At 42.4% G+C, this 22,555-nt stretch overlaps 1 protein-coding gene across 17 annotated transcripts in view; it reads left to right on the top strand.

Annotated features, from left to right (window-relative positions):
- Positions 1 to 22,555, top strand: part of NRXN3 (neurexin 3) — a 1,012,014-nt gene that overhangs the window by 178,867 nt on the left and 810,592 nt on the right. The window contains exon 1 of one of the 17 annotated variants that reach the window (XM_027638383.1): positions 9,794 to 9,854. The exons of the other annotated variants lie outside the window; for them this stretch is intronic. The gene's annotated coding sequence lies outside the window, so the exon portion shown is untranslated. Of the gene's footprint in view, positions 1 to 9,793; positions 9,855 to 22,555 lie in introns of those variants that run through there. 17 annotated transcript variants of the gene reach the window in all.

Here is a 22,555-nt window from a genome sequence, read left to right as displayed (position 1 = left end):
GTATTTTTTCTTTCTTACTCTCTAAGTTGTGGTATCCAGAATTAGAGTTTTTGAGGGGTTTTTTTAGAGTTTTTTGAGGAGTTCCCATAGATTAATACTGGGAGGGGCTTTTGTGTGCCTTAGTCATTTATGTGTGCATCACTCTGGCTTTTTCTTTCTACTTTATTTCACTATAGGTTCCTCTTCACTTTGCTCCCTCCTAGGCTTTCTCTTACCTTTGAGTGTCTTGTTATTCAGTGGAAAGCAAGCAAGTAGACTGTGAATCTGATACACAGGCCCTCTAAACCTCAGTATTAGCATTCCTTGCTCACACATAAATGCTAGTGCTAGGCAAGTGGCATTGTTATCGTCCTGCGCAGACATGGCTGGCTTACTCAAGTGCAGAGGGAAAGGTTCAAGCAAATTCCAACTCCTGGCCTTTTCTGTACAAAAAAGGGTCAGGGCCCAAAGCCAGCTAGACTTCATTTCATTGGGAAGGTGAGTCATCTAGTTTCCAAGAATAGCAGGTTAAAAGGAGGAGAGATGTAGATGCAGACAAGGTGGGAGGAGGCAGCGGTGCTTCCAGTATGTTAATGATGTTCTATCTACATGTACACATTCAGTCTGCCTGTGCTGTGCTTGCACTTTTTCACTGTGAATCAACCTGATCTCCACCTGCTGCTGTACTGGCCTTGGGAGCCCCAGAGGACCAGGGTTCATTCAGGGGAATAAATGATGGAAAACAGTGTGATTTCTCAGCCTGGATGGTGCCCCAGACTCCTGAGCTTTGCTCCCTTGGGAATCCTATGCCAGTGGTGCTCAGAAGTCTGGCAGTGACACCATCTGACATCAGACAAAGCAAGGGTTGGCTTTGTAAATTATTATTTTTTTTACACATGCAGTTTAATAAAATTTCCAAATACCCTGCAACAGAAAGAGAAGATCTTGCCGGGTAAAAGGTGGAGCCAGTTTTATCTCTATGCTGGTGCATGTGGTTTGAGGGGCAGGTACACAGATGGCTTTGCAGCTCTCTGTTAAGGCAGGCTGAGGACTATCCTAGTCTGTATTGCCAATAAAGTCCCTTGCAAATAGCCAAGCACATATGTGTTTAAGAATACCTGCTTCATTTTCATTCCTGTTACGACCCTTGTCTCTCTATGGCTTTGTTGGGAACGGCACTATTACCAACAGCTTCCTGGGCTTTCTTGTTAGGAAGTTCTTTTGTGCATTGATATGGCAATTTTGCAGCACTTGTGAATCTGAAAGGCCAAATGTGCTGTAGTAATCAGATTTCCCAGTTCTCCTTCAGTGCTTGAGAAGACTGATGCCAAGTCTCATGACAAGGCACTTTTGATACAGGACTGCAAAGGGGATCTGGTTAGGTGGAGGGCCTGTGGCACTAGACTGCAAGGGAGGAGTACCTTTTGCAGTAGCATGTCACTTGGTAGTGTGGTCCTTGCTTAGAGGTCAGTGTTGTGGCCTTGCTTTCCCTTGCTGACCTCGTGTGCTGATGGGTGATATGCTGGCTTGCAGTTCTGTTGACCTAATCCAGTCTGCATATTCTTGCTTGTACAAGAATCTAGTCAAGTGAGGTAGAGTCTAGTTCAGACAGTTTTGTTGTGGTGGACCCAGGTTTGTTCCCAGTTCAATAGCTGAAAATTATTTCAGTCGAGCTGCTTAACTAAAGTTTTGAATGCCTGCTTTGATACTTTGGATTAATGTCTCTCCCCTCTCTCTTAACCCCATCTGATAGAGCATAGTCCCTTTTTTTTAATGTTCCCTCCTATACACTTCAGGTAGGTACCTTAATCATGTGTCATTGACAAGCAACTAAGAGTGAATGTCAAAAGGAAGCTCTCAGTTAGCACTCCAGAAAATACCAGCCATCGGATGTTCAAACTGTACTTCCTCATGTGCAGACAGGGTGAGTTTTGCCATTCTCACAGCTCACCTGCTTCCAGCAAAGCCAAGGGAAAAGAAATAGACTACATGACATGGATTCTGGGAAGTGAAGTTAATTTTATTTTTTTTAAATCTCTTCTTCTTTATAATCTGCTGTGCTACTAATAACATGGGCTGATTTTTGTTTTTAATATCTGATTTCTATCTTGACTGCATTCCCTTAACCTTTCCTCAGAGATTTTATTTTCTAAACCTTTGATGGATTTTGCTGCCCTCCTGCTGATGTTTTTCATTTGTTGGAGGAGAATAAAATAATAATTATAATAATAAAACCCACTGTTTCGCTGGAGGCAATTCACTGGTTGAGGTTTTCATGTGAACGCAGCCCTTTTAATCCTAGCAAACAGGATTCTGCTCCTAATCTTTAATCCTTGCGTACTTTAGCTATTAATCTTGAGGAGCGTTTTCCCCTCCCCATCTGAGATTAACCTGAGAGCGGTTACCCATGGTTACTGGCCCCTTTTTTTCTTCTTGCTTTCCCATGAGGCTTGGAGACTCAGGGAGGTGAGTGACGAATTCTGGGTCTTTTATCTTTCTGCATCTGGTTTCTGGGCCTTTGGACACCCTCTTTCATCTGACTCATTTGATAGATCCTTGTTCAGCAGGAAAGATGTAGACACATCCTTTCTTGGTAGCATACACCCCATCACACACAAAGGCATCTGAATCAGTTTTTCTTTCAGTGCAACAGGGGGATACCTTGTTTGGGCTTCACAAAAGAGAAATTAAAAAAATTAAAATTGTATGAAACAAAGGAACCGTTTAGGTGTTTGGCTCCTTTCAGTCCTTCTTCTTTAGACAACAGCTTTCTTCCCCTACATTATGAAATGTATCCTTGGCTGCATCAAAAGCAGAGTGACCAGCAGACTGAGGGAGATGGTTCTCCTCCTCTGCTCTGGTGAGACCCCATCTGGAGTACTGCATCCAGATCTGGGGTCCCCAGCACTGGAAGAACATGGACCTATTCGAACAAATCCAGAGGAGGCCACAAAAACGATTAGAGGGCTGGAACACCTCTTCTATGAGGAAAGGCTGAGAGAGCTGAGATTGTTCAACCTGGAGAAGGGAAGGATCCAGGGTGACCATATTAACATCTTCCAGTACCTGAAGAGGACCTACAAGGAAGCCGAAGAGAAACTTTTACAAGGGTAAAAGGACAAGGGGGAAGGGCTTTCAAACTGAAAGTAGGTGAGTTTAGATCACATATTGGGAAGAAATTCTTTATTTTAAGGGTGATGAGACACTGGAAGAGGATGCCCAGAGAAGCTGAGCATGCTCCATCACTGGAAGTGTTCAAGGCCAGGTTGGATGGGGCTTTGAACAACCTAGTCTGGTAGAAGCTGTCCCTGCCCATGGCAGGGTGGTTGGAACTAGATGATCCTTAAGGTCCCTTCCCACCCAAAAAACCATTCTAGGATTCCATGATTTGCTTTTTGGGAGTTGTAATGTGAAATTTGGGGTTCTCTTACCATTTTTGTCCTTCTGAATGTGTCAGGTTGATCATAAATTTTATGCATGTTGTTTACAGTCTTTGGTTGCTCTTTGCTGTCTTGTTCTTTGGCTTCTGTTAGTCTGGGATTCCTATTGCAGCTTGGACCTTCTATTTCTACTCTCCTGCATAGGCTGGGTCATGCATACTGGTCCCAGTTTAGTATTTCTGGAGATGTTGGATGCCCACTGCTTATTAATCTGCGGGTGTTTGTGTGCTGAGCTGCATACTCTGGGTTGTTATCATAGAGTTATATTCCTGTTATTGCAGATCCAGAAGGATTTGGTCTAGCTGATCCTCCACCCAATCAAATTCATACATTCTACCCACAGCTGACTGTTCCTTACAGTGTATTTTGGGGAGAGCCATTTCTCATTTCTGAATACATTCTAACTCTCCTACATGTGAGCTTAGTGCTGTTTTTGAGACAAAACTTGCTTGCTCTGCAAGAAAACACTTTTATGAGCAGACCTCAGTGTCTCTTCCCAAGAGCGTCCTAGGTGTCAGCGTGGATGCAGACAGCTTTCATGAAGGCCATCAGTAGTTGTCAAGGCAGCAGTCCTGGCCTGGCATGAGGGTGTGCTTGATTATGACTGTTGGTGGAGTTGCTGAAATGGCACCAAAGTCCTCAGTGAGAAGGATGCATGCCATTAACTGAGGACACCATTCTGTAGTTCACCATTGGTAAATATTGCCTGACTTTTTTTTCAGCTTGTATTTTTTTTTAATGTACTGAGATTTATCAGGTAAGTTCTTCTGGTTTTACTTTCTTTACCTGTTAATTCACCATGTAACAAAAGTCTTTGGTTCCTGAGTCCTGATTTGCCCTTGTGATTAATATAGCTGCTAAACACAGAAGTTAGTACAGCTGCTTCTGAAAGGTTTATGGGGCATTTCTGTTGCCATATGCTGCCAGAAGAGAAAAGGGAAGTCCCTGCCTTGTGCTAGCCACACAGGAAAGAGAAGGGGAGAGTGAATGCAGGAGATAGGGGCAACTTTAGAGGAAGAACCCTAACTTTGGCACCACAGGTAGCTGTGAAGTTGTGGGGAAAATGCAAGAGATTAGAAAAGGTCATGGTATTTCTTCATTACAGGGGTGGAGTAAGGTTTTAAACTCATTACTGTTCTGGTGATTTAACTTTGAATCACTGGGTGAGATAAGTGTATGTTTTCCCCAAGGTCTTATGCCCCTTTGTATCTCCTTGTCCCAGGTAAACATATCAAATTAACTGTATATTTTAAAGCAAGAATTCAAGATTTTCCTCTATGGCACACATAGCTCCAAAGTGTTTTACAAGGCATTTATGCAGGATTCATCTTTTCATACCTGAAAGACCATGTCACCACCAAGTGGAAAGAACATACTGTGCACTGTAGCAGTACAGAGGGAAAAGAAGCTTTTGTTCATTGCAAATGCTTGAGGACCTTCATGCTTAAACAGAAATGCGCAATCCTTCCTGTAACACCATGATGCTCTCTAGCACTGTGTAGTGATTGGTGGTATCTCCTCAGGAGATGTATTCTCTCCTGAGTCACATGAGTGTTGTCCTGCTGATACATCCACTATCTTTAAAGGCCTTCTCTTTGACTCACAGTTTTGTCCCCTGAATAATTTTGCTCTGTTAAAAGGTAATAACAACACATAGTCTTTCCTAATTTTAAGGATGCTTGTAATTTGTTTTTGTTGACTGGGAATGATGATGGAACAGATAAGTTTGTTCATGGTAATTGTCCTGATGATGGACAGACTGTCATGTCAAGGTTCCCCTAATTCTGTTGCAGCTTAATTTTTCCTCTGTGGTGGTCTGGAACAGGAAAATTCTCTGTTCAGCTTATTGCTCGCTGCCAGAGTGTGTGTGTGTTTCCTGGTCTGATAAGAATACAGAATCTTAGCTATCTTGTATAACTGTGACAGGGACAGGTGAAGATTGGAAAGGAATATGAGAAGCCCTGTGGCCTGCTTTGTACTTCACTGTGTGGGAAGTCAGGTGGTTTCTTTTACTGCCCCTCCAACAGAACCCATGCAGGTCAGTGCTCTCCAGTACAGCAGGGTACTGGGATATAGAGCATGGAGGTGTCATCTATGCCGGGGAAGGTGTGTGAAGTAAGAGCTGTAACTTGAGCTTGTTAGCAGGCAGAAGAGGAACAATGCACGCTGCCCAAAAATGTAAAATTGGTATGAGTCAAAACTGAGTTTTGACTATTTCCTATTTCCTTTGCTCTATTTTTGAGTTGAATGTACTTTCTAGTTCTAAATGCAATTCCTGAAGAAAATGCACTGCTGACTGTAGTGGGACTGTGCTGGTGTTTCCTTCCACTGCCATGCAGTGTCTCTGCCCAGCTTCTTATTGATTTAAAGCAAGACAAGGAGCTAAAGCCTTGTTTGATAATAGCATATTGATGAGAAGGCTGGGGAAAGAGAGCGAGATGGTGGAAGTCTTTGTTCCTGTTTGACAAAAGATGGAGAATACAAGGGAAGAAATGTGAATGTGTATGGGGAGGAGAGAGAGGGGAGGGAAGAAAGAGTTATTTAAAATCACAGCTAGGAAATCACTCTTCTTGTCTATGTGGCCACAGAAGGATCAATTTTCAATTTTGATTTCCCTGCCTTTTGTGGTTTGAGACACTTGCATGCCAATGGAGATGGGGGATCTGGCTGCAAGTGTTTGTTTAAAACAAACTGTTGGTAGGTTTTTTGTTTTCAGATGAACTGCTTTCTGGATCAATTTAGCATGCTGCAAGGAGAAAGAGGGGAGAACCACAAGGGCCTGTTCTCCTCAAGAGAGCATTTACAGGAACACAACTCTGGCTACATCTGCGGTTTTACTTCTCAGTTTAGGGAGGTGCAAGGAGTGAATCAAGAAGGCCTTTGTTTCATAGATCCATTTACTGTCACCTAAATGGTGTTGAGTGTGAAAGAACAAATGCACCAGAGGCAGTTGAATGGCTTGATTTTAAGCAGTGTCAGTGATTTGTATCTCTGTAGGATCTTGGGTGAACAATAGACCACCTCTTTCATCTGTAGTTTAGCGTAGGGCAATGTAGGATCAACTGCTATTGATAATCAAAGCCATGGACCAAAGACTCCACTGTGTAAATCAGTGTCATTCATTTCATTGAGAACATAAAGATGAAGACTTGGCTTGGAAAATTTAAATTATTGCTTGACACAAATGCTGATGAATTTTTCTGTAAATCAGACCCTTCAGCCTATTTGTCCTTTATATTGCTCATCTAGGTGAATTCTTGCTTTTAACATCACATTATCTAATTGGCACATACTTAATGATTGCATTGCATGAGTGTGAAACTCATGACTATGTATGGAGGGTTGTCTGTGTCCGGAAGGGCTCCTGTATTTGTGGCCGTAAAGTAGGACCAAGTCTTTAGCGAGTGTGAGAACTCTGTGGGCCAGGGGGTGCTGGGAGGCAGCATATCAGCTCTGTGCCCCCTGGCAGTGCCTGGGAGAGCCAGGCTGCCACTGCTGGGGCAGAATTCAGTGCATGTGGGGAGACTAAGTGAGATACTGCCACAACAGTGGCCCTTGCCAGCAGTCTTGTGTTCCCTGTCATTTGATGTAGTGTGTTTGGCAGCCATGAGAGAAGTGGGCTGTTTTTGCAGGGCTCATCCCTGTCTCTTCATTCTTTCTTCTCCCTATGGGCAGGAACTGCTCACTCCTTTGACTTTCCATTTTCTCTGTAGTGATAGGAAGACTTAGGTTGCTTTCTGTTAGCACTCTTTATGGGTCTCAGGGAGATTGATCAATCTTTTTGTGCCTATCATCAGAAACAGGCCATGTGTCCCAAAAACATTACTGAGAGACTAAGCTCTCTGGAGAAACGACCATCTTTTTGTTCCACTTTGACTCATGCCTAGCCTGACAGGATAGGGGCCTAAAAGTGTGATAAATGACACATTTTCCCCATCCTTTTGTTTTTAATGTCCAGGAAATGTTGGTGAATTCTTGATAAAAATTTATTTAGCATCTGCCATGGGTCAGGTACAGGTTCTGCAAATCCAATTATCTGCATCTCTGTCAACATATGTCAGTCTTTATTTATAACTCTTCTTGATGTATTGAGTTCAATTGTATCTGCGGTTCTGCCACTGGAACACAACCCTGAATGTTTCATTTCTGTTCTAGTGTGAGGAGCCCACAGAGCTCTGCTGATGCTTGTCAGTGTTATGAAACAGTGAAAGGAGAAGGAAATACAGTTTATGTCAGTTATAGACAGATAAAAAAGAAGGTGGAGTAAGTCGCACAGAATTTTGGGAGGTGATAATAGGCAGGATAGTAAGAAACTTGTAAAGGTGCTAGGAGTAAAATCTTAGCTCCACTGATTTCGATAATAAAAAATTATCTGAATTCACTAGTTTTGTGATTTTACCCAACCAGTATGTAAGAACATAGTCCAAGTACTCGAGACTTGCATTTTGGAGATAACTTCTTTTGACAAGTTAGTGATATGTGTGAAGGGAATTCACACTGTTTGAAAGTGATGGAGAGGCGATCCGTAATTCTGCGAAGGCCGTTGTTCTATAATATGTAATGAACTTGGCGAAAAAAGTTCAAATATCTGCAGCTGTTTTGGCTGGTTTTGTGTCTTAACCTTCTGCTACCTGTGAGTTGCTTTTGGCTGTGTGCCTTCTCCCCAGTCAAGGGTGTTCTTGTCTGATTAGGAGAAAAGGTGTTCGTCATGGTTGAATTACTCCTTGTTTGAGACTATCCTTTCTTTGTCCACGATAATTTGCAAGCTCTGGCTGCCCCTGTTAGTTTGTTTCTCTCCTGTTTTTTTGCATTTTTATCTCTTTCCTGTGACAATTTCTTTAGGATAAAGTGATTCCAGTGCTGAATTTGGGAACAAAGTTTTTGCCTGGAGAGCTGCTCAACTAGTTGAAACTCATGCTGGGTATGAGCTTAGCTGGATATGAGTTTGCTGTTGGGAACTTTTCAGGTATTTGTGCTGAGTAGCAATGCATTTTTGGTCAGCAGCTGGGTAAGAAACTCTAAGAAAAGATGATGATGATGATGATTCAGGAGAATGTTTGAGTTACTTCATGTCAGAAATTTGCTAGAAATCAGCGAGAGTTTTAGGAGTTAATAATTTGGGACTTGTTCTGCTATGTGTGAGAAATCACTGAGGTTTAGATTATAGCTTACACCTTGTGTGCTCCAAAACATTCTTCTGAAGTTTGCGAAGTGATGAGATGTGAAAGTTTCAGTGGGGCATAGAACCTGTTATACTGCGTCAGAGACAGCATGGACAGTAAAGATGCAGCTGAGACTGAGCTTATGTATCCCAGCACTGGTTCTACTGTTGGTTTGGAGCTGTGGATGGGTCACTTTGGGCACAGTTTCTAGTAGAATCAGTGATTCTGTTTGGGCATGTTGTGTTTCTGGCCTTCAGCTTAAGACATACTTGACTGTTTCCTGCAAATCCCCCCCATCAATGTATTGAGCACCAGCAGTTGTGAGTGAAGCCAAGAGAGAACACAACAAATTAGCATCAGAGATTACCTGAGAGAGAGTAGGGATATACCTGACAACAGTAGGTATGCTACATGAAGGAGCCGTGTAAGCCATTTGCAAGGGAGGATCATTTTAAGGGTAGATCTATGAGTAGAGGAAGTAATCATGTTGCCAGTGAGTTTTGTTGTTATTCCAGTTGATTACTGTCCATAATGAGGATGAAATAATGAAGGGAAAACAAACCACTGTACAGAAAATACATCAATCTGGTATGCACTATCCTCTCTGTGTATTTCTGCAGTGTCCTACTTTTTATTTTGGTTACATGTTCTTTGGAGCAAGGACTGTCTTTGTTTTTAGTTTGTGCAATGCCTGGCTTATAGCTGTGTGTCTTGGTGATGTCAGAAAATAGGAAAGGTGGCTGAGTGTGCACTGCCACCATGGACACAGCCAGTTGTGTGTTGGCTGTACAGTGTGTGCATCCATGTAACGAGAGTGCTCAGTTCTTTTCTCCCTAATGGGATAAAGGCTCTGAGAGGGGGAAGACCTGAGCTGACAGGGCCTTCTCTCTTATCATGCTGTTTCTTTAGGGGTATAAGGCACTTAGGTGAGAAATTTAGCGTGTGGTTGGTCTGCTGTTCCCATGTCTCATTGTCAGCATGGTGCTGGCTGAGAGCCTGACTGTTCCTCTAACCTTATTTTTTTTCTCCTTGCTGAGCTTACTCATTACCTTGCTCCTATTTTAAGGAAGTAGTGGCTTGCAGGGCATATCGCTCCCTCACTCAGAGACTTTCACTTTGCAACACCACTGACACCTCCAAGTTGGCAGGCAGAGGGGAGGATTCTCTATGACCTTCAAAATGGCTGACTGCAGTGGATATGACATGATTCTCCCCTTCCAGTGGCCGCTCACCTCCCTTTCGTGCTCTCCCTTAACCTACTGAGGCTTGAGAGGTGAGAGCTGAGGCTGCTCCTTGCTGTGGGAGTCTCGGGAGAGCAGCACTGAGGCGGAACTGCTGAGCCTGAGCTGGGAGGGAAATGAAGTGAGGGAGTGGAGTTGCAGCCTGCGAACCAGGCACCACTGCTGCTGTTTGCCTGCTGGAAAGTAAATAAAGGACAAAAACAAGGGCAATTGCTTTATGATAGAGGGTGAGGGAGAGAAAATAAAGAACGGGTAGAGGAGGCGAAACTGAGATAGGGTGGGAGGGCAGAGAAAAGGTGAAGAAAATAGAAGTGAAAGGGACCATTGTCTCCTTTCTGGGAGACAAGGAATAAGGAAAATTTTGAGAGCTTTTGCAATAGCTATTGTCCCATTTATCCAATAGCCATTTTCTTCTCTTGTATTGCAAAGGTCACCTTTTGATTCTGCATATCTGGGATAAATCCACACTAGCAGCTGCTTAACATGACTTACCAACATGGTCTGCTATTGCAGTATAGTAGGTTCTATAAAAAACTTTAAGATGGCAAGAAGATCCAGTTATGAGAGTCTATGACTAATGGTCTGATTTGACTAAGTAGGAAAATTGTGGTGATTTTGTCATCATGGTTCAGCCTTTTCTTGATGTGTATTTTCTGGGAAGGGTCAGGGAATTCTGTTTTAAGTCAGCTCCTGCCTTTAGTCCTTGCATTATCACCATTTGCTCTACAGACAAGAAGTACATTTTCCTTAATACTGGACTGTGAAGCTAAAAACTGGTCAGATAAAAGCATTTTCATCTTGTACATCTAGCAGCAGAAAAAGGGCAGATGAGTGCACATGGGTCAGCTATTCTGTGTGATGGCCCCAAGAAAAGGGGCATAAATTTTCTCAACTATCATGTGCTACAAAACTGGCTTTGTATTTCTTTGCATGTGGCTCAACTGGGCATGTTTAATCCTTATGCTCTGGTTTTTTTGGATGAACAGCTACTTAAGTTCTGATTCTCCCTTCCCTACTGCTGCACTTGTGAGAAGATGGATATCTTGAACCCTTGACTGATGAATTCTGTTTCTTCATAAATATGAATTGGAGAATAAATTGACACCTACAATGTCATTTCTACAGGTTAAATCCCATAGACGTTGATTAATTAAATAGACGTTGTTAATTAAAATCGTTGAGCAGAGTGCAGGAAATTGTGGGAGCCTCAAGAAAATGGGTGTTTTTGGTAGATAAGTCATTAATGAGGGCTTCAGCAGTCTTGAAATTTGTTCCTAGTTTCTTCACAGACTTGCTGTCAGACCTCAGACTAGAAGTAGTCAGTGACTTTGGATATTAAGTTTGGGTTTGATCTTTGGTTCTTGCATGGCTTTATTTCTTCTTTTTAGTACATTGAGAATGCTGTGAAAATTGAGTCCTAGATGCCTTATATTGAACAGCTCTAAAACAAAGCATCTAAAGTAAGCAATACGTGGGAAAATTTGATTGAAGGCACTCTGTGCTTGGTTTTCTTATCTGTTTGGTGATGAGAATGACTCTTCAGCTGAATTAATTGATTTTCAGATGTTTTAAGAAGAGCAGTTAGCTTGGCATAGACATAGCTGTTTGCTGTTACATCTGGGCACATTGTTTAGTGTGAGAAGAAATCTGGATGTGGCTTGTGGAGGGGAGATAAGGCTTTACTCTTGCAAGATGGCAGTGAAACTTCAAAAGGTCATCAGAGTGAAAAAGGCAAAGATCTGCTAGTATATAAAGATGAAGCAAGTGAAAAATAGTGTGTATAAAAACAATCTAAGCAATACCATGTCTTCCCCCAAAGAAAGGGACACTCGCAAACCTGATAGGAGGTGGGGAATCGATTTGCTTCCTGTCAGTACAGCGGATTGGGAACTGAAGACCCTTCTTCATGTGCATGTCTGTTTCCTCACTCATTTGCAATGGCAGCAAAACCTGTATGTCAATAAGTCGGTGTTTCTCTGCTCTTTGTGATAATTACAAGTTAAATTATTTATTATGTTTTTAGCTAGGTGTCTCATCTGTTGACAGGAAATTGTGTCTTCTTTGGACTTTTCAGGCCTGTATTTTCTACCTGTATGATTCTACATGGAGCAACAGTGCTTGATGATATAGTGAAAATTGGGTTAACAGTTTTTAAAATACATATTTTTTTCCCTTTTTTTTTTTTGTCTTTATTTCCTTGTCAATTTTTTATGATATACAAGTTCCACATTGGCTTTTTTGTGAAGATGAGCTTTGATCAGGTAACTTCAGCTCTGTTAGTAACATTGTTTGGATTTCAACTGCTGACTTAGTTATGTGATCTTCTGTCAGCATCACTGGTGTTCTGAACTATGGTTACTTTACTCATCTACCTCAATACTGAGACATACTGGAAAATTAAAAATACAGTTAGCAAATTTAATAAAAGGGTACTGACTTAGAGAATAGACCATAAATAATACAGGCATAGAATAATAACAGAGCAGCAGCTTGTAGAAGGCATGAGAGCAAGTGAACAAAGAGTGGATTTCAGAGAAAAAATATTTTTCTTTCTAAAAAAAGGTATTTTAAAGTGGGATCAATTACCTGATATTTCCTTTTATTTTTTGTTTTTAATTTCCTGGCTCTGCTGCTGTGGGTTAAACTGTCAGTGAGCAAGAGGGAGCAGGAGGGTAGAATCTGTGCTTCTCTGAGTGATTTGCTAAGCCTCTTAAAGTATTTATTCCTCTCCTCATGATCATTAATGGATTCACTGTTTTGACAGGGAGATAGGTGCCCAGACGTTCCTCTAGCCAGTTATTCATTTTTTCATCTGGAAGAAAGCATTTTATTAAAAACCATTTTCTTGTGTAGGGGGAGACCTGGGAGAAGCAACAGATGTGAGCTGGGGCAGGGAGTGCAAAGGGAAGGTTGGAGGGTGAGAAAGGCATCATGGCTCAGCAGATGCACCAATTAGATTTTCTTTCCTAAGAAGAAAAGCAGCCTCTGATAGCTGCCCTGTACTCTTTTTGTGAGAATGGACTTTTTTCATGACTTACTTGTCAGATAAAATGAACGTGTATGCAAATGTGGGGAGAGGCTGAAATTAATTACTGTCAGTAAATGAAGCATATGGAAGCTTGTATTGATGTTACAGTGGTTGTGAATTAGTGCAGAAAATACAGTGGAAAAGCAAACAGTGGAACATTGTATTTGGATCAGAGCTAGCTGTGTACTAGTTTGTTAATGTTCCCCCACACCCAAACCTACTTTCTTGGGTATATTGAAGGTATCGTAATTACACTTGTATTTCCTCTATGCTCCCCTTGGGATTCTTAAGATAGGGCATCACACTCCAGATCATCATTGCTGTTTCCACTGACAGTCTTCCAGCTGGGTGAGAGATCCCCCACCACAAATGGCTTGACAGAGAATTTGGGATACATGCTCAGCTTCACAGCTGTGCCGAAAGAAAAAAACCTCCCAGCAACGTTGATGGCATTATTATCGTAACATACACTTACTGAAACCTTCTCAGAAACCCTTCTGTCTCAAAAGGAAGCAGGAATTAAATAGAGGACAATAAAAGCTTAGCTTTCTCCTGTTGGAGCCAATGTCTGAGCTGCTACTGATTTTAGGGAAGTAGAAGGGGCACTAGTGGTGTAAAGATTGTATTAGAGTTCATTTCTGAGAGCTGCTTGGCAGCTGTGGGTCACCTGAGATCCTTATCTACTTTAATGTAAGTTGTATAATCTTAGCACAACTTGAATGTTACACCTGGAGCAACTGTTTGTCCCAATTAGGAAGATGCTTAACTTACGTAAGCCCGCCAAGGTCTTGAGTAAACATTATGCATTGGCAGGTCTTAGTAAAATTTCCTTAATAGAAGCATTTTGTCCCCAGTGAGCAGAATTAAGGCTCCGTTAAACAGTAGTTATTGCCATTAAGTGTTGCTAGCTTGTATCAATTCCTTATGGAATCCAGTAGGTAAACATGCTTCTTTGAGGAAGCATGTCCCACTTAAGTGGATTACAGAGCAAGTTATATCCAGTCTAATGCAGCACTGAACCTGAAGCAGCTTCTGCTGATGCATTTACAGGATTTCAGCATCATGTCTTCTGAACTGAAAAGCCATGAGCTACACTGATACAGCGGGGATTGATTTAGTCAAAGCTGTCAGCAGTTGTAAAACAGTCACACAAGTAAACTTTGGTATGTGGATAGTTTAAACAAATCCTGATGTACCTCTTGGATTTTGGTCAACCTAAGGTCAAACCCTGTTCTGATCATAGATTTTGACATTTTGGAATTGAGGACTATGCTATTACTGAGGCTTGAAAAATGCATCTGCCAGAAGTCAGAGTGAAGCCAGCTTCCATGTATATATCCAATAAGGTATTGGAGGCAGAAAGTCTTCAGATACTTGCTTTCAGCCTGGATGTAAAACTGAAATTTTTTACTTAAACATCACCATACTTTTAACAGCAATTATTTGTTTTTCTGTTCTGGCCGTTTCTGCACCTTTATCACCTCCCTATCTCAGTGCTCCTCTGTCCTCGTTCTGAACTCTATGCAGAACCCTTCTCTGCCATGCTCTGAACTCTTTCGTACTGAGCTGCTGTCTCAAAGCAAGTGGAAAAGGTTGCATTCAGTGATATCGAAGTTTACATTTCAAAATACCTCAGAATACACCAGAGTAGAAGGAGTTACAGACGTACATGTTATCCTTTTTGCTAAGTGTCTGTGTTAGATTGAGCAGAATGTACTGTTCACAGCTACAGTTCAGTAGTGTGTGCCTGGGCTCTAAGAGCTAAAAAGTCCTCATCAAGAGCCCACAGGATGATTCTGCATTCAAAATTCACTATGTTCCTTCTTTTACTAACAGATTTTTGGGTGGAAGGGAGGGAACAGCAAGTTCCTCAAAACGCTCAGTGTCTCATTGCTTTACTTTGACTTTGCTTCTGACCATGTGGGGGAAATTACGCCTGAACCTCTGAAACACCCAAGCTTCTGTTATGGGAAAATGTACGGAAGATGTGAGTGTCATGGGAGAAGATGTGGAGGAGAGAAGCTGAGCCTCCACAAACTTCAAAACTAGATACATTTCTTGTTTTGGAATCCCAGGTGATGGGAATTAGGGTTGTAAAGTGTGAGGAGAGAGGAGGCTGGTTGTGCAGGTTTACAGATCTTCTCTGAATAGGATGCTGTTGTGGTTTAGGAGTGGTATTCCCCAGTTTAGTACTTCCACTGGAAAGACCACGAACTGCTCCCCTGCTCCCCTGAAGGGGAAACACAGAAGGCAGAGATCACAGGTTGAGATAAGAAAAATTTACTGTAAACACCAATGAGATAAGAAAACTAGCGGTAATGAAAACAATATTAATAACAAAAGTATACAAAAAAAGGGGGTGATTCACATGCCAAAATGCTCACTGAGCTCCAGACGCTGAACAATGGTGGATGGATTCCCTACCCTGCCACACTTAGTTCAACTGGAAAAACCACACCCTTCCTCCTAGAAGGGGGAGTCCCTTACCTCTGCCTCAGCAATTGATGTGAGATGATAAAGAATAACTTCCTAGCCACGACCACATGGCTCCAGGCTCTGCCTCCTCAAGACTAATGTAAAAATTAACTCTGTCCTGCACAGAACCAGGGCAGATGCATCTCAGTAAGTCAGTATAAGGAACCTAAATATTAAATAAATATTAGATTAAGAGCTGTTCTGTCTTAAAAACAACCCACTCAGTCCTGGTCTCTTGCGGTATAATTTATGTGTCATCCATGACAGGGAGCCCTGGCTTCAGCAAGTGGCTTTTCATGGCACTGCTGCCTCTGCACACCAGTTCTTTAAATGAGATGGCAAGGCTACTCGGATGAGTGGAGTGGTATCCTGTAGGGCATTGGTGATTCATCTCCCCTGGTGCAGAAGGGGGTGGTATTTTTTGTCATTCAAGCATGTTACCTTTGAGGAAAAAGTTCCTTCTACACAACAGTGTTTAAAACTGTAAGCTCCAAAGGAGTTTCTGTATATATCCCCAAGTATAGAGGGAGTACTACAGGTGGCAATAGAAACCACTGACCAGGATCATATAGTTACTTATCACCTGGTTACCAGCTCTGCTGCAGCTAGAGGAAGAGCTGCTTCCCGGCTCTGTGACACAAGCTTCTTCATATCTGCAGTGGGCATAATAATACTGTCCGACCTGCCAAAGGAGGCCGAAGAATCTCTACCAGACTTTGAAGAAAGTAAGTATGAAATACTGTGACTTGTCTGGAAATACTCCATTTTATTCAAGACACACAACATCAAGCTGCATATCTTTAGATGATGACTGCTCAGAAATTAAATGGAATGTGATACACTGTTGTGAGATGATAAATGCCACAAATTCAGCCCTGGGTAGGTGAAGGCAGGTGGATGAAAGTGGGATAAAGTTGCTGATAAAAGTTATGGTGTGTCTGAAAGCCTTGGTGGGGAAGGTTATCAGAGGAATATGAGTGAATATATTAATCTTTAGCTGGAGCTAAAGAAGGAGCTCTTTGATGGATCTAAAGCACAACATATTCTAGAATAAACTGGTGGATAACAGGTTTCTGATCTACTTGATAGTGTAGGAAGGGACCACTTCTGCTCTACTGGAATTGCTTAGTGTCCCAGCTGCTGTCTTAAGCTCTGCACGTAATTCCTTCCTCAAAGTCCCAACCCCTTTGTGGAAGCCCTGGTTATGCAGCATTAGTTTTGGCTCATCCCATAGCATGAATACACTCTTGTACTGTGCCCACTTAAGTTTATAAATGCCTTCATAAAATACCTTTCCCACAGTCTTTACTGCCTTTTCTAGATTCTTTCTGCATCAGCAATGTTTAGTCTGGGAATTCCCTCCATGTTGTATTAAGAATACAGAAGTTTTTTAACATTGCTTGCTGTCTTTGATGGTTTGTTTGATTTATGGGTTCTGAGCATTTTTTCTGCCTTAAAATCTCCAATAAGTTGAACTCCGTACTTAATTGACTTAAACCTTAGTATTCCAAACAAACCTTACAGACTGAAATCCAAATGTTACATAGATGGTAGTGAAAACTAATTTGAGTTGTGCTACACAGAATGGACTTTTCCAGATGATGCTCTTTGGGGGGAAAAGGAACAAAAACATTTTGTAGAGTAAGGCCTGCAATGGGAAGTGCAGGATGAACAGTGTCTGAATATGCTTTGAGCATCCCAAGTGCTTGAGTCTCAAGCTTAGCCCAGCGTAAATCCAAAAATCCCTTTTCTCCACAAGGAGCTTGAGCCAGACTTCCCCTGGGGGAGGGATATTCTGGATGCAGTGCTTTAATACTTCCTTTTCTGGTAGGAGACCTGAGGTAGAGAACTGACATGAGGAAAGGGGTGTTAATGATACTTTTCTTAATCTCTTGAAAGCATTGCTTGTGGTTTGCTTTCACTCTTGGAATTCCCCTCCTTTCCTGTCCACTTTAGCAGTCTCCAGGAGGAGCTTGCTCAGGTACTGTATATCTCTCTGAAATGTTTGCAAACAAACCCCAAATCATATGATCATCTCTTAGTCTCACGATTTGTTGTTCTTTTTCAGCTGCTTGTTGTCTGAATTCAGAAGTGTTTTCTGGGCACTTGGCCTGACTCAGTTTAGCATCCAAATTGGGTGAAATTCTTAGCTGCTTTGTTCTAGTGTGAAACTTGGCTGGAGCAGCAGAGTTTTGCTGTGAGTTCTGGAGCTCATGTTGTGTTTTGACTGGAAGGAATTAGTCTGATTAAACTGATTCTTTATTAATGCAAACACACAAAATTGCCACAGCTTCTACCAATCAATTACCAGTTTGTCTGTCTGCCCATTACCACTGCATTATTGTGCAAGTGATACAGGCTTTGTTTTTTCATCCCTTGTGTGCCTCTGCCTACAGCAGTGCCCCACTCTGCAGCTTCTGCTCCTGCTTTGCCCAGGTAGAACTGACAGTGCAAGACCTTTGACAAAGGAAAGTGGAACTTCTTTCTTGTTCTCTGCTTTACTTTTTTTTGCCCGCTCTCCCTCCAGCGTGTGCAGTACATACAACAACACATCCTTGCTACCATGCTGTTAACTGTGCAGTAGCTACTGGTTTGACCCAGCAACCTCTTCATCTTGGAGGTTCTGACCCCCCTCTCAGATGCTCTCAGGATGTGTTTGAAAATGGGTAGAGCCTTGAAATACTGCAGCAAAAGCTTTCTCCATGCCAAGAAACATTTCACCTCCCTTCTTCCCTACAGCAAACAAATTGTATTGACAGACAAAAGCAGGATTATGGTGAGGAGATTTGCAAGACAACTGGATTACGGAAGCTAAAACAAGCAAACATTGAGATTATGTTTGGGGGTGGGCAGGATGGAGTTGAGGGAGGAAGGGGACAACACAGAGCAGTAACTTGGGCTGCGGTGCTGGTCTGACACAGTGGTGGTGAGGCAGCAGGAAAGAGGATTTAGATTAATTTAGGACAAAAGCAAGCACAGTAATTTCTCCCTGTAAACTCCAATGGATAGAAACTTAGTACATTTGCATTATGGTTGTTGATTTTTGCTTTTCAGGAGTCTGGGAACAAAAAGGTAGAGGGAGAATGGGAGGCTGGCCTAAACCTGTGAGTCCCGCAAGCCCTGCTGCTTGCTGAGGCAGGATAGGCACCAGCTGTCAGCTGATCTGAGCAGAGATCAGCTGTGACCTAATTATTGGCCTCTTAAACCTGCATTATTCCTTTCATTTTCCAGCTCATTGACGTTGTATAGAGACAGGGTGAAAGAAGGTAGAAAAAAGCGTTATTGATAATCCACTTCCTATGTATCTGCCACTCAGCCAGGGTCATGGCTGGATGGCCTCTATCAAGGAGAATGAGGGTGGGCTTTAAACCCTTCTGCTCCCCTGTGGGAGGAAGACAGCTTTGTGCATTTGGGGAAATGGAACCTTGAAACAATTTGAAATCAAACATTGGTGTGCTCTGGGTCAGAAAGACTTTGTAGTTCTTGTGTGCTCTGAGAAGCGAGGAAGTAAGCAGTTGATAACCTATGAGAGGAAAGAATGAGCAGAAAATACTCATCACCCCTGTTAACACAGGGGCAGGCAGAAGTACAGTCTAACAGGTTAATAATCCTATCAGTTTGAAAGACATTATGTGTGTGCATTTTGCAGTAGTCAGCAGACAAAGCACTCGAACCATGGGCATGTTTTGGCCTTTTTAAAGTTGACATGACTGTGTGAGAAAGCTTTGCCTGGGCAGCAGAAAGGTACCAACCTAGTTAGAGTGACCTCAGATACAAATAATATACCAGCTTATAGTCTTTCAGTGTATCTGGCTGCTGGTGAGAATAGCTTGGCAGTGTTGCTTTACCCATCCAGAATGTGTTACCCGCTGTTACTACCTGCCTTGAGAGTAGTTAGTCAGTAGGAAAAATTGGAAAAGACTTGATATTGGTGGCTAAGATGGTATCAGGTTGGGTGTGTGGCTCAGTGTGGTGGGAACTGAAAAGCAACAAAGCTCCTCTTTCTGCCAATGGTGACATGGCCTGAGGAAGGCAAACATCGTGGCTCTGGCAGACTGATGCAGAAGGAGAGAGGGAGAAGGTGAGAGAAAAACAGATTGTGCAAAATTATCAATTTTTCTGTACTAATCTACTTTCCAATTGCCAAATCTCTGTGTATCTTCCTCCATTACCTGATAATCCCCACCAATCAAATGACCTTCTTGATGATTAAAGGATCCTGTTTGCCGATTTGTCACCAATCCGGTCTTTCAAGCTTTTAAACACTTCTTTACACAGTGCTTGCTAGTTAGCATATATTTTCTAAGTCTGCACTTTCCGAGGTCCACTGACAGGTGCTTCTTTGCTGCTTTATTCCAGTATATAGGCGCCCTGCATTTTCTGCTTTTTCTGACACTCAAACCTGGCGCTGAGGAAGAGAAGATGGGGAGACTGAGTGAGGAGAACTCCCCTGTTGTATTATACTCTCTAATCAAGCCAAATTGTTGAAACTGGCTGTAAATTTCTGGGATAATTGACCTTCAGTCATTTGAAATACACTTCTGGGAGTGAAATACGTTTTAATTTCTCTCTCTCTCTGTCTCTTCCCCCCCTCCCCCACCCCCTCTGCTGTTTGAAGCCTCTTGCAGCCTTTCCAAAGCAACTTCTGACAAATTTTAATCAATAAGCTAGCCAGTGGTAAGCCTGGGTCTATCACATCTGTTACCTTGATGGCAGTGGTACTGGAAGCCCTTATTTCTTCACTTTTGACATCAAAGCAAGCATCATGGAAGGAAAGGGAAAAACAAACCAGAGGGATTAGAGTTCAAGTTAAGTGGGGGTAGTTTTAAAGAGTGAGCACTTCCAAACCTGATCAAATCTATTACAGTAATTTATTATTGACTGAGTACTCATTGCATCCTCGGGGCTGTATGATATGCACAGCATCTATAGCCACTGCCTCTGGAGCCTCAGTTCTCAGAGTTACGCACTGTAACTTAGGAGTGTACGTTGTGTGCTCAATGTGCGACTGTTGTCAGGTACTAACCATGTGGGAGGCAGCCTGTGGCATCAACACTTTTTTTTTCCCTGTCAATAAATATGCATCGTGATTTACTGTGTCCTTTTTTGTGATATTTCTGTTGTGACTCTTGCCTATTGCTCTTACCTTAATGGAAAGTGTAAATCTCTGGGTAAAGTGGCCTGCATATCTCAGATCTCCAAACAAAAATGATTTTAATAATCACAAAACCAACAAAAGGCCCTTGTATAAGGGATATGGTGGGAGATGTATGGTCTCATCGCTTATGTATTAAACAGGAATTACAGCAGTTAGTATCTATTCCTGAGCTTTTTACTATTAACTGGCACTTTTTGTTTGTAACAGCAAAGACAACAATGGTGTTACTTATCTTCCTTGGGATTTTTGCGAACTAAATGATTCTGACACTAAATAGTTGTGGGACCTGAGTTGAGTTACCATTCTTATGCCTCCGTTTCATGGATAATGGTTTATAAAACGGGATTAAGTTTATGCTGTAAGATCTTCAGAGTATGTACCTTGACCTATGCATCCTTCTTGGCTGTGAGATATACTAAGGGATAATCTAGTAGATCCTCACTGTGGAGCAACTTAAGAAATTTTTTCTCATTCTGATTTTGTGACTTGCATGTCTTTTGGATTTATGTGAATTATTTGCTCACATGAAGAAAGTGAGGATGGTGCTGTTAAAAAGCATTCTGAAGTTCTTCAATTAAAGATGCAGTTTAAGCGCCAGAATAGTAGTGTTATTGTAACACGTGCTAGAGAAACAAGCTGCCCTGAGTGAGTTCATGTGTTGCTGGGTAAGCCAGTATTTTGTGGTATAGTGAACAGTGCTGCACAATTGGAAATACTTGCATGGCCCTTATGGAGCCAGCCAGCCAGACTGGTAATTTGTGAGATGAACACCCAAGAAAGAGACTGGCTCGTGAATACAGATCGAAAGGAGATTTGGCCCTGATAGCATCAATCTGCAGCAGGACCCTACAGAGATTTCTGGCAGTACCCTAGGGAGAGGAGAAGGCTTTGAAGTGGGATGTAGCAGTTACAGCTTGTGAGGCTGCAGTGCATGCACCTGGTCCTAAAGCAGTGAAGTGCCCTAAAAGGTAAACTGCATAAGAAGAGGTCTCCCGAGTCTCTTGCATGGGAGGTGCTATTTATCACCCCCAGCTGCAAGCAGCAGCATCCTCTAATACAACGGAATGATGCCTCAGGCCAGTCTATACATTTATAAGCACATTAATAAATCATCGTAAAAATAAAACACATTTATTGCCATTATAAATTTACATGGAACAGTTGTTATCTGTGAGACCCTCTCTTACCCTCTCATTGCTACAGACATGGATTAGATGCCAGAGGTATGAATATGGGAGAAAGGGGATGCATAACAGGTAAGGACTCCAGGTCTTCAGACAGGAGCCCAAATTGATGCCCCAGTTTGACAGTTCATCTGTGTGATTGACATGGGATAGTTGGTTACCAGCATCTTGTAGCCAGGGACCTTGCACATCCCAGTGGTTTGTGAAAGCCAGAGGGAATGGACCAGGGCATCACCACCCTAGTGTTTCTATTCTAGAGTGTACTGGGGCCAGAGGCGGGTAACAAGACCATTGTGACTGCCCTGGGGAGAACATGGGGCAGCCAAAACAGTGCAGCATTTCTGCTTCTGAGCTACTGCAAAGACTGTGCTGGCCATGCCACAGGGTTAGCATAGGACAAGATGGTGCAGACCTGCTTCCGGATGGGCCTGCCATTGTGAAAGCAGGATGACATTCACCTGGTTGGCTGAGTTTTGGGTCATTTGCCACAGCCTGCTGGAAGGGCTACCAAGTGCTGTGATAACTCCTTTAGTGGCCCTGGGTTGCTGTGCTGGGTGCAGCAGTCTCAATGTGCTGGCCTGATGTGTGGTATTTTTGCAGGGACTGGGTGCTTCTGAAGTGCTGGATGACATTTGATAGGTACAGGATTGCTTTCTGGGTCACTGGACTCTCTTAAAACTTCAGGCCTTGAGAGGTCAGAGTGAGTCTGAGGAGCGACTTCCCGTTCATTGGAAAAGAAGGTGAGAGAACTTGTTGTCTGACATTTCATGACGGTTTTTTAGCTGATTCTGAGCCTGGTAGCTTAGGCTTATGGATTTTTGTTAGCTTTTGAGGCTGCGAGTAGCATAGCAAAGGTTTTTCTTTGGTTTTAACAGCAGTCTGTCATTT

Source organism: Corapipo altera, unplaced genomic scaffold, assembly GCF_003945725.1.
Source record: "Corapipo altera isolate COAL_440 unplaced genomic scaffold, ASM394572v1 23, whole genome shotgun sequence".
NCBI classification, from domain to species: domain Eukaryota; kingdom Metazoa; phylum Chordata; class Aves; order Passeriformes; family Pipridae; genus Corapipo; species Corapipo altera.
This window is presented reverse-complemented; position numbering and strand designations above follow the sequence as displayed.